At 36.7% G+C, this 12,266-nt stretch overlaps 1 protein-coding gene across 6 annotated transcripts in view; it reads right to left on the minus strand.

Moving 5' to 3' along the window:
• Nucleotides 1–12,266, minus strand: part of PPFIBP2 (PPFIA binding protein 2) — a 116,326-nt gene that overhangs the window by 97,692 nt on the left and 6,368 nt on the right. The gene's annotated exons all lie outside the window — the stretch shown is intronic.

Here is a 12,266-nt window from a genome sequence, read left to right on the forward strand (position 1 = left end):
GTTGTCATCTAACTAGTTCCAATTTCTAGCTAGTTAAAACTTCAAAAAACCACAGTGAATAAATGCTTTGGATTTAAACTTCAACTGCATAAAGCGTTACCTGGTAAAATACATGGGGGGAAAGTTTCTGAACCAAAATGTGAACATTTGTGGTCTTAAAATAAATGTAAAGATGAATGGCATACAAAAGTCAGTTTTGGTACTACAGTTCACAGTTATAAAAGTATTACAATAAAGAAGAGTTACACCCCCAAAATTCTGACATTTAAAATAAACTTTTTTTTTTTCCCCCTTCTAATCTCAGGTATTCACCAGCCTCAAGGTTACAGCTTCAAATTTTCTTCCATGAAGGACAACGTTTCAACTAGGTCTTCTAAGTTACTTAACTCCAGATTCAATGCCTGGGAAACTGCACCCCCCCCTAAAAAAAAAAAAAAAAACAACAACAAAAACCAAAACAAACAAAACCACACAAGAGCTGAAAAACTTAAGCTGAGAAATGATATAATGAATGATCCTGTGAAAGTAAATTCATGCTCTAGTAAATTGAAAGGTGAGAAATGGTAATAAACACAGAATTCACGCACTAATGAACTCTGCCCTAGAGTAAAACAGAGGACAAGACCTTGACAGAAATTGAGAGAGATTAGGTATATATGATTAACAGAAGTATTCAAAGCTATCCTGTATAAAAATCCTAAATATTTAGACAAACTGTACTGCTGGAAAAAACATTATTTAAAACTTGAGAATTACAAATAATGTTTCTTATGGTTCATAAATAGTTCTCAGGCTTTTTCAAATCTCTCTGAAACAAAGGCTTCTCAGCCTGGCCATGACAACGTAATGGATCAGGCCAGCCCCTTATGGAAAATCCTAGTGTTCAATTTTTGTTTGCCTTTCTGCATTTCAGTAAGTTTTGTAAATGGAAATCATTCTTCTTGCCCATTAAGCTGTTACAGAACCAACTCAGCAGAACAAGCACTACTAATAACTAACTTTATTAATCTATTAACTACATGTGTATAAATCCCACTAGGGATACAGAAGTGTATATGGGCACTGTGAAACAGAGATTTTGCATTAATTTATGCAGGTACCATTTGGAATATGAGTCTGAAAACACAGATGTTTCTTTAAAGGAGGCCAGTGCTAACACAGGGCCAGAAGATCTGATATCTCAAAGAAATGTAAGGAGGTCCAATTTTCACACCTGTTCACAGTGTCCATTTTCTTCAGTTGCTTGATGTACACAGAGGATTGTTGTAAAAATCAGCTGCTTTGCCAACAAAGAGCAAACACTCCTCAGCCAACTGTCTTACTTATTAGAACCCATACAGTCTTTGGTCCTAGTGCCTCAACTTCTATTTATTATTGCCTGTAGTGTAATCAAGACAGGTATCCATCAAATTCATATGACTCAGAGGCAGAAAACAGCTATGTATTTTTGGAACTCTTATGACACTGTAAGAACAGTCATGCTCGTTCAGTCTGTCCATCCCAGTGTATAATTTTTCCGTGAATGCTCTGACATCATGGAAGAAAACCAACCCAACAGTGGTTAATCACTGCTCACTTTTTCATGCCACCATCTTACAGTCTCTTTCCAGTCCTATTCCCCTTTCTCCCCCTGTAACATCCCTGTTTAACTGAAGAGTCATTATCCCGCAAGTCTCTCCTCAGAGTAAACCCAATCCATACTTTTCAACACACTCGCTGCTTCTCTGTGTACTTTTTCTTGTTTTATTGTACCGTAGCTGAGATGAGATGACCAAGGCTACATGTAGCATTCAAGTTGCAGGCTATTTCTGACCTTTAGAAAAATGCCACAGAAGAGATACATGACGACATAGGTGAATATGTGAATGTTTCCACGCAGAGTAAAAGCAATGAATGTTTACAGAAATAACTCACTTCAGAGGATTAGAAGAGTGGAGAGCACTAAGCGTTCCTTAAAATGGACCTTAGAAGGTGAGGATTGGTAGAGGAATTGGCACCAGTGGACACTGAGATATCCAAGATCTGTTGTTTGGCAACAGAACCTCAGAACAAAGAAGAGGGTTAACAAGCTAGAAAACTGACTTCCTACAATCAAAAGAGACAATTTTCATCCACAGGATTTCTAAGGTAAAAAGCTGAGGTCTGGGTTAGACTACACACAAAAACAGTCCAACATAGACACAACTAAGAGAGATATTTTTTATGATTATTTCTCATTACAAAATGATCTACTCTTGGGTTATTCAGGTTATAAAGCTCTGTCCTGAATTTGCCTCAACTTTATTAATGAGATATGAAGACTTTTGTGAAGTCTAAACTCAGCTTTAGACATAAGGCTTAAAAACGAATACTAAAAAGACAGCTTTTTTGACTTTGTAAAATTTAATTTCATATTAATATTTTTTTCCCTCTTTGAAACATTTTGTGTAGCAATTTATAAATAACTGGAAACATCACTAGGCTGGTTAAATACGACCCACCCTGCATCTGTGAACACAAACATGCTGAATTCACACTAACAGGAACTGACAGTATCAAGTACTTCTGTATAAATTTAAGCTTCAGTAGCTATTTTGAGGAAAGTGTCTGTGGGAAACAAAGAAAGGAAAAATATACTTCTGCTAGAAACAGCAAATTCAACTTAAGTGAATCTGCTTGGATTAAAAGCATTAAACTAGGAACAACAAATGGATCACTATGAAAAGCACCATATCCCACATTACTCATCACGTCAATGAAAACATGAATTTTAACAGCTGTGTCAGTTTAATGCCTATGTTTATAAACAAAACATTCTTATATTGCTTGCTTGCTGAAGATTAATGAAAATCTTTGGAAAAAACTGTCTTCAAGTTTTTCTCTTTCTCTGCCTAAATAATAAGTATAACCAAGAGGCAAAAATTCCCCATGGCAAGTTAAATCCTGATCTAAAATGGCACATTTTGTTGATTTTGCTCCTCCATTATTCAGAATATGGGACATCTTACTCCTTGCAGAACTGGCCAACAAGTAAGGAAGTAGCTGTATCAAACATTGTGCCACAGCTGATTTCTAAATCAGAGAATGATATATTCTCCTATCATATTTACTTTCCATACTTAATGGATTAACATAATTTTCTAATTATGAGAAAAAGCATTATACGGAGAGGCAATGTTGCATGACAGACACAACAGTAACTTGACATCCAAAGCAACATTTAATACTTTTAAGATTCACGTAGGTGAGAGAAACTTGTAATATTTCCCAGCTGAAGAAACATTATTAGAGGTGGCAAGAAAAATGTGACATCCTTTATGCTTGTTTTTCCAGTGGATCCTAGAAAAAAAAACTAATACCAAGATGACTAGAGACAGATTAAGCACCCACTGAAACCAAAAGCTGATTTTAGAGGGAACACATAGCAGCCCATAATGAACATGTGACTAGATATATAGGTCTCCTCAATGACCTATTCTATGGAGGAGCTGTATTTGCTCACAGAAAAACATGTTTACCTAGCAAAGGATCTTAACAGAATCACCACACTGAAAACCCACCCAATTGCTCAGCTTTTCTATTTCACATTCATCTATGCATGCTCCTACTGTTTCCGCTCTAGTGCCACAACTGAAACACGTAAGTTTCAGGTAACTGTATATCCAGTTTTGAGTATTTGGTGCAAACTTTTTACAGGCTTACAAAAGAGTTCTGAAGTGCCCAGCATGCTGCTTCCATAGAGTAGACACATCCAGTGGCACAGGATACAAAAGAGATCCTAGAAGTCTACTGTTATCTATAGCACCTTTTCCTACCAACCATGCTAGGCATTCTCAAGTTCTTACCAACCACAAAGCCCATCATGTCATGTCTGCCAACCATTTCAAGGCATTTATTCTCAATTCTGTACAAATGTAAAATGAACAAGTTTCCATGTCACATCATGTTATCAAGGGAAGTCAAATCAATTTAAATTTCTCCTTATAAAATATACATGATATGTAGGACTAAGAAAGGGGTAAGAAAATGCCCACCCACAGTTCCATGCATCAGAATGCCTGTTTGAATTTGCAAAACTTAAAAAGTATATGTCATTTCCAGAAAGAGACTAATTGCTCAGTAAAACTGGTTACATGTATAAGCCTCCAAAGCTACCATATTCCAGTTTAGTCATTTTGGCTTACAGGTTTGCTAGGACACTTAATTCAGAAAGCTTTGGGAAGTTTTGCAAATTAAAAGATGCCTTTCTCAACACAAACCGAATGCAAGAACTGGACCTAGAAACAGACCCATTCATAAACTCAGTATTCTTCTGGTGTTTACATATGTACTTACATCTGAAGTTCAGGATGCTGTCAGCATAATTCATCAATGGGGTACATATAAAAGATCACTTTTGTTCTCTTTTAATAGTGAATTCCCATTAGTTTTAGGGCATGAAAAAAATAGAAGTTAAACCATTATAATGAACATACATAGGATTTCTCTAGATTCATTTCCAGATAAGTGTTTTAATTGAACGTGAACAATGACCCAGAAGTATTTGCCAAAAAATAAAACTGTAGCCTAAAATTTGTGCTACGTGTTACTTCCACTCCAGAGAAAAACTCTTTCATATGATTGAAATAAATAGAAAAATTGCAGTTGTAACTGCAAATGCTAGAGTATAACACTACCTGAAGCAATATATTATTATGAAGTTAGTAAAATTTTACTGGCTCTGAAATAAATGGATTAGACACCTTTGTACTGACATAGACAAATGAAACAGAATTCTTATATTACTCTGAAAGGCCTGAGTGTCATTATAGCAAGGCCAGAAGTCCAAAAGCGCATTGTCGCAGTCCCAAACAGCAATAACACCCGAGGGGATACTGAGTGTCGGGCTTTTACACATCCTATCTTATTTCAGAGTATTTCATGTCAAGACTCAGAACAGCTTTTTAGAACTGTCTGAAAGGCTTACTACTCATATTTGGTCCGATTGTGAATAAACCTATGGATTTTCCTGAGGTAATAACTTAATCATGTATTTTACTGTTTCATAACAATACCTGTATTGGACCTGTTTATTAAAACAACCACAAAATGAAATGATTTCAGGCTAATGACTTGCAAAGTCCTTTAATCCCTAACAGCTACTAGCTGATTTGTCTGTATGAAAAATATCTCAGAAGTTTCTTGCATCTGGGGCCAAGTGACAGTGCATAAAAATAAAAATTAAAAACCCATAGAAAAAAGACTGAACTATTCAAATGACCATCCACTGGATGAAATTAATTAAATTTTTCTTCTATTTCAGGAGAGAAAAGGAAATCAGAGCTCACTGTCAGTTTCTTCAGTTTATTTCACTTTCCAGAAAACGGATCAAAGTCTGCTCCCATATCAGTGATCATGACTACTTTATACTTTGATACTAAATTTGTAAGTAAAATTTGATTTGCTATTATATATGAGAGATTTAGTCCCCTGTGTTTCAGTGGTCTTCAAAAACTCCAAGTGGAAATATTCAAGACAGTTTTATTAATTCCAAAAAAATATATATTCAGTCTTTTCCTACTTGAAAAGAAAAATATGGTCATGTTAAAAAACACTGAAATACTGCTCTGTCATAAGGAAATTGTTTCTTCTCTATTAGTCCTTATTGATATGGGATAGCTTTGCTCCATGACAGAAATAGTACTGTTTACTTTGTTAGCTAAGAAAAGCAAATAAAACACATTCGCTGTGAAATGATATTTACAGGCATACTGCGTGGCAAACTAGGCAAGCTGCCTAGCATGGCAGTTTTATAAGTGTTAACTAATTTGGAACCTCTGCTTCTAAGTACCCAAATCTGGGTTTCCAAAGGAAGTAAGCAGCTGCTAGTCCTGTTCTTTGCGATTAGTCCCTGGATAATCAGCAGCTTTGATTAAATAAAAAACTACAAATGACTGGTGAATCTAAACTAAATTCATTCTAGAGCATGAGCTCCCTTTGTACCCAATAATTTACTCTGAACACAAACTCCTCTCCTCATGTTAAAAAAAAAAATGCAGTCTTCTACAGTACATCCTTTTGCAAGTAGTTTATGTGAAATGAGAACCAGCTGGGCTTCACAATCTACAAATAAAACTGAAGATGCTACCAAATTTCCTAATTAAAATGGAGAATATAATCAAAGCAAAACAGATTTGGACCACAATTCTTGCAACAGTTTTCTAATCCTTAGCCTCATCTACAACTATTATGAAGTGTTCCACGCACTGGACAGAGTACAGGTGAGTAACTATTGTGGACTATGAAGTATTTTTCACAACACTATAGTGTGATCTGCAAAGCAGGCCAGAACAGATCTTCTTTTTGCACAAATGCTTGTTATAGCAACTCTCCTTTCTTCTAGTAACAAAAGGTTCTAATATGATTTTCCTTTTGTACATATGAAGTTTGCCAGATCAGACCATAAATGGCTCTTTTCAGTTTCAGGTAAAATTACTACTTTGGATACACTCAGCTTCCTACATTGAAGAACATTTTAATTCAGGAAATATTTAACTAATAACTTATAATGTTTATGACTGAGATTTTCAGGTTTAATATAATCTGTTCTAACACTAAAATACTTTGTATATATACTTTTCATTACAGAAGACTTCTTTCAAGAAAAGAAAACTATTCACTTGTTTTGATTTTTTTTCAGATGCAATGAACGCATTCCTTAAGAAAATTACATATCCTACTTTCATTGATATTTTACAACCAGTCTGTGCTTCTGGTCCATATAAGTAGCTCTGAAATTTAAGATTTGTTCTTCCCTTCTTGAAACAATTATTAATGCATGTATTACAAAAGAGCTTACAACAGATGCTTTACTTATATACGTATATACGCTTACATAGCACTTGCATAAACGTACCTTAAGTTCAGCTATGGGAGGTTTTTTTGTTTGTTTGTTTGGGGGGGGGGTGTTGTTTGTTTTTTTTAAGTAATAAGTACATTTAATGCACTGTTAATTAACACGGGTAGCTGGGGTCCATGTCTGAGTATCTGGGTTGAAGCTATTACCACATTTCCTACAGTCTCACGGTTTCTGAAGTTGTTAATGCATGTCCTGAACACATCTCAAGGTCCAGTGACTTATTTTGCCATTTTTTCTCCTGGTCTGCTGGGTGACCATAAATCTGCCAGTGAAACTGTTTAGGGAGTGATGGTAAGGCCACAGGAAGATGACCTATGCTTATGTGACTTCTCACTTGTAGCCTCACCGCAAAGTATATAGAGAGATTACAATCATAAACCAAAGCACAATTTCATACCTTAGGTTGGGCATAAAAACTTGAAAAAAGAGGTTTTCTGCATGAAAGAAAGGAATGGAATTAGTAGGAAATTTCAGGTAAGAGCTTATGTTAACTGCATTGTGAAGACCTGCACTTAAGCCTAATGAGAACAGTTTTATGAAGCATATGAGAGTGTTATCACAGAATAATTGAATCACAGAATAGTTGAGGTTGGAAGGCACCTCTTTGGATCACCTACTTCAATTCCTAAGAGCTTGTTTTTATTAGTATATAGGTTAACATTGGCTGAAATGCCACCAAGGCACTGAATGTATAGGACAAAGATGATTTAACAGAAATTTCATTATGAACTACAGAATGATAGAACATTTTATGTAAAAGACAGAGAAGTCTTACGCAAGAAGATCTTCATACATCCCCTATCTAATACTGCACACAGCAAATACCATCCAGGTGAAATGCAAAAACTGCTTCCCAGGATGGTTTGTGCTGGTTTCCTATCTATTTAAAATATCAGATTTACTTCCCCAAGGTCTTTGCTAGAGAAATTTTTTTCTCTGGAGTGGAACATCAAAATACTTCCATTTGGGAGCTGACTGGATTACATACATTAGTTTATCATCATCACAGAAACACATTCATAAATCTTACTGCAACATCATTAGAATAAGATGTTCTGATTGTGCATTATTAAAGCAGATGCTACTACCTGCACTGTATTGTAGTGGAATAAAAATATGATTCCCCTATATTCAAGAGACACTGGGCAAATATTTTCCTCTGTCAAACTAAGAGTTCTGAAATAAACTTTGGGTTGAAAATAGTGCAAACTGGAAACAAAATGACTTCTTTGTGTAAGCAGTACAGACAGAAACAAGAAGGCACCCCCAACTAAGTCACCTCTGAATATGGAGACCAACCAGACTTGTTTTCAGAAGAGGATAAAGTAAAACAGCAGTTCCCATACAGTCAGTTCTTGAAATCCAGATTAGAATTCAGAGTTTAGATTTATCTTTAGTAATTAACTGGCATACAATCTGTTGATCTTAAAGAGTATGAAGACATAGCCAACAAGTGAATCATTCTCTATGAATATTCATACACGTTCCATCCTTGCTCTAATGAAAACAAGACTCGGTCAGCATTTGATAAGCAACACTTGTAACAGAGCCAGGCTTTGGACCTCTCTTTTTCTTCCATCCAGCAAGTCTTGACTTTGAGTGTTCAGTCTTATTTAACCCCTCTAGCCTAATTCAAGATTTTGCTGAAGGAGAATCAGGCCTGCTGATCTGTTTTCTCCAAATCCACATCTGCTTCAGGAAACCATCATCAACTTAGCACCATGTCCTTGGGTGATATGCAAAAGACCTCTCATACAATCAGCAGTTCACGCTCTGTCATTGCAACTTCTTGGAAGTCAGACCCATCATTTACCAGTCCAGGCATGTTGTCTGCCACATACTGTCTGGTCACTATCAGGTTTCTTATCTTTTCCCCTCTCTAAACCACAAAGCACTCTATTTTTCCCTGTATTCAATTCTCTACTCTTATCTTTATCTTCATTTACTTCAGGTTTTACCTGGAAAATTCAGCTAAACAGATAAACACACATTTTTATATGGATATAAAATAAATATAAGAGTATATTTTATATATCACATACACATTGTTGAGAGAAACACTAACGGCTCTCCGTTAGTTTGTTGATCATCTTGCAGAGAAATTACGTCCCGTCTTATGCATGTGAAGATACCAAATTTTCCTCTTTAATCATTGTGAAAATATACAGCTCTTCCCCCTCAGCAGCTTTGGGTTACAGGTCTTCCAGAAATACTAGTAAGCTACATAATATTCATAAAAATCTTGCTTTACAGGTTATCAGAGTAAGAGTTTAAAATCCAGGTCATGCTTATAGTCCTTTAAACCACTACATTGTAACTTGGCAGATGCACAGTATAAACATAAAATCCACAAATTGACCTAGACTGGCAACAGTGCCATTAGGATTTACTTTTTATGTTTCTTTCAGAAAGGAATTATCTTTGTAATTTAACTTCTTTGTTCTCTGCATCAATGAATTGCCAAATAAGAGCAAAGTGCTATTGGGAAATGGTTTTATAGCAATAAACACATGAAGATTCAGAGAAACAAAAGAGGTAACTGTAATGTTACAAGGTCACAAGAGACTTGAAATAAAAACGTGCTAACACATACAGGCAGAGGCATCTAGGTACAAAAAAAGTACCTTTATTTTGTTGCTTAATGTGCATCTATTTAAAAGAAGAACTATAAAATACTGTAAAGGGGTGGCAGGCAAGCTGTCACAGTTTAACAAAGACATGTTATCACCTCAGAGCTGGTGCTTAGACAAAGTTAAAGAACAGATTGTCCAAAGGTGGGAGTCGCAGTTTCTTCAGCTCTTCAAAGTAACAGGTGAGTTGACAACACAGAATAGACAAGAGCAAAGTGGGGAAAATTTAGAGAACTTAAAATAGTTCATGGCTTAAAATTTCCAGTTTTCGAGGGATCAAGTTATTGAAGTGAAATGATTTCATACGCATCTACCGAATTCTGGTAACTGATCAAGCGTGTCTCCAAGGGCAGCCATTGCTGGCTACACTTTATTCAGTGGCTTATGAGAATTTCAAGATTATACCTTAAGAAGTTGAATTCACTGAACTCTGAGGATGAGGTGGCAAACTGAGATGACAAAACATCTCCAAAGATTTGAATGATGCAACTTCACTAACAGAAAAGTGACTTCTGAAGCTTCTCATCTACTGCCCTAAGCAATGTTGTCTTCTGTTGCATTACTATTTCTATACTGTTAGGTATTTCTGGAAAATGCAGAAAAGCCTTGCTTGGTACAGTACATTGAATGATAACATGCTTGCATCTATACTGAGTGATCTTTATCACAAAACACATTTCCTTATGCATCATTTCTCTGCTTTGATAAACACTAAATCCTCTGAATCATACTATGGACATCTAAACCAAGAAGATGGTTTCATCCTATTCCTGTAAATATCTTTTTTGGGGGGGAGGGAGGAGGTGGATTTTTTGCTAACTAGCAAAGCCCCACTGAGGCTCTGCATTACTTGTATGAGCATAGTCCTTTGCTAATCTTACCACGTCAAGGCCCTCATTTGTTTGAGCTGAAAGTCTCAAACAAATCCCTAGCTGTGGGGAAAGTGAACTAAGTTTCTGGTCTGTCTCTGAATAGTCTAATAAGAGTGAAGGTAGTGTCTAGGGATAAGTGCTTTATAGGTTTTTGTAGGAGTTTGTTTGTTTGTTTTGAAGAGAAAGAGACCGGAAAGTGGCAAACAGGAAACAAGTTAGGTAAATGAGGGCTAGAAGCAGAGCGGCACATGGGGGCTGGGGAAGATCGGTCACTGCCTTTGTTCTTTTTCATTTTCCCATGTTTTGCACTCATTGTACATTCTCTCTCTGCCTTTCCCCCGTGTTTGCTGACCCCATCAAAGTGTTCAGGGAAGGTGATTCTTAAGGTCTTCACTCTTTTCCATCTGTTCTCTTCCCATCCTCCATTCAAACACACTCTACCACATTAAGTCACATTATGCTGCCTTGATCCCTGCAGAGACAGTCTAGAGTAACAGAAAGACTCAGTGTAACAGAAGCATGACAGAGGAAACAGGGAGAATTGATTCAAGAACCCAGAAAGTACTTCTCTAGTCTATGCCTACACCGATGTAGTCTCTGTTTACACACCCTCCCCCCCGACCACTTTTCCACACTGCTGCTACCATGTTAACAAAGACGAAGTGAGATCAGATACAGTAGGAGTGAGGGGAGGACAGTGCTTTTTATCCCATCTCTACTTATTCCTTCCCTACTTCCTTCCTGTCCTCCCTGCTTCTAGCATAGTCCTCGTATGGATGGGGTTGCTGGAGTGAAATCAAGATGGTAGCAGCAGTGCCCTCTGCCACTATTCCTCTAATTCCTCAGCTTCCTGGGACAGGAGATGAAAGCAGCAAGGGAACGCGGAACAAGAGATCAGTGCTCCCAGCCCAATTCCTACCATGCGTCAGCCACACAGATTAATCAGTTTCTGCCCCCTCCCTTTAATTTGGCGCTTTCCATAGGGCAGTGTCCCAGATGTACGATAGATAAACTGCTATATGTTTTGCCAAGACACTTGATTATTACCTGGCTTAGGTAAATAAAGCATTTACATTTTCAAAAGTGATGCTAACATTAGTTCAAAACAGTTACAGGCATATCACTTGAGATCATTTTATATATTAAAAACTATAGTATAATTCTTTTACATATTATTTTTTCCTCATATTCTGGTACCAAGCTATACTTGTCCTGAAGACAAACCTAAGGTTCTTTTGAGTTCTTCCTCTGCTCTAACTTACACTGGGTTTCCTTTAGGTTCAAGAGGCCCTTACGACTGCTTCAACCAGAACTATCAGCAAATGGAGGGTAAATCCATATCATTTAAAAACAACCCATAATTGCTTAGGTTTGTCCCAGTTTGTCCTTTCACTCTCCTGGTATACTGAGTTCTACTCCAAGCATTTCTCCATTAGGAAGATATAAGGAAGTGTAAAGATTTATTGGTTTTAACTAAGTTCATACAGCAGATCCAAGCCAAAGTCAGGAACACAAGTAAAGTAAATCAATAAACCTGAAAAGCTGAAATTCAGCCTTCTTTGCCCTCCCATCTCTTCTTTCCACATTTCCATACAAGTTTCAGAATGAAGCCCTTCATGCACCTGTTCACATATTCCTGTTTAAAAAAAAAACAAACTCCCAAAACCACAGAAAAGTGCCCCTCGCTGTTTCCTCTCCTGCCAAAACCCTGCAATTAAAAGTCTGAAATTGTAGAAAGCCTTTATGACTATGGAAATACAATGTGTTGTACATGCAAATCTTCAAAAGCACATATTGCACTTCACCCCGTATACAGTCAGATCTGCAGTTACTGACCTACCAAATTAATACTTAACATCTTCTTTTGCCCCATGCAAAACTGAAGAA

The sequence above is a fragment of the Harpia harpyja genome, chromosome 16, assembly GCF_026419915.1.
Source record: "Harpia harpyja isolate bHarHar1 chromosome 16, bHarHar1 primary haplotype, whole genome shotgun sequence".
NCBI lineage: Eukaryota > Metazoa > Chordata > Aves > Accipitriformes > Accipitridae > Harpia > Harpia harpyja.